The sequence below is a fragment of the Megalobrama amblycephala genome, linkage group LG16, assembly GCF_018812025.1.
Source record: "Megalobrama amblycephala isolate DHTTF-2021 linkage group LG16, ASM1881202v1, whole genome shotgun sequence".
NCBI lineage: Eukaryota > Metazoa > Chordata > Actinopteri > Cypriniformes > Xenocyprididae > Megalobrama > Megalobrama amblycephala.
Window position 1 is genome coordinate 24,274,144 of NC_063059.1, and position 1,052 is coordinate 24,275,195.

Here is a 1,052-nt window from a genome sequence, read left to right on the forward strand (position 1 = left end):
TTGCAATTTTAACCAAGGCTCCAGGACATGTGAGGAGTCGCCTGTCAATTGCGTCATACCCGCGTTACCCTCGGTTTCCGGTTTTATTTTGTAGAAACCATGGAAACACCAAAGATGCTTTAATATTTACATGTTTTATTAGATAAGGGAACAACTGTTTTGATATATTTATAGACAGAAAACAAATTGTTACATCGCTCAACACGTTTAATCTTATTTTTTACATCTAATTTTTTTTTTCTTTTTTTTTTTTTTTGAGAGTACCATGCTTTACCATACCTCAGAGAAAAACACTATTTTGTAGCATAATCAGATGCAGCTTTATTTTTAGTAACCGTAATACAGCATTTTCTCCATCATATAATATGTTTTAAAAATTAATTGCATGCCATTTATCAACACAAGCCATCCAGCATTTAATATGATATACTAAAATCGATCCATCTTACTGCAGTGTGTAACAGTGTCTCACAGCAGCCGCCAAGCGAACGCACAGAGTAACTTTATAACATTTTCAACACACTCAAATGTATCTAATATAATAAACAGAGCTGCGTTACCTCATCAGCCTCAACTACAGTAATGTTAATAATTGCATCCATGAACATGATTTCTTCCAGAGTCCCGTCCAGATTCTTTTGCACGGCTGTGAGGTGAAGACCACATGTCCCAAGATTCCACGCTCAAACTTGGCATCATCGAGCTACGCCTTTGTTTTGAATAGGCCTAGCGGACACAAAGTCTTACATATTGCACCTTTAAGAGGATCAATAAGGTAATGTCATCATGTCAATTACTTGCTCTATATGTTTTTCTTACAGACCTATGTGCAAAATTTAGCGTAAATAATATTATTCCATACTACTTTTGTAAGTGTTTTCTTCGTTTTATTATTTTCAAAACCAATTTTTCTTCCTAAGAACAAAAAAGTGCAGCAGATGATATGCCATGTGTTAAACACCAGATGTCAGCAAAGATAGGCCAATTATAACCAAAGTGAATGATAAAAAATAACTTGAGCAGAATCTATTGCTACGCATATACGGGGATAT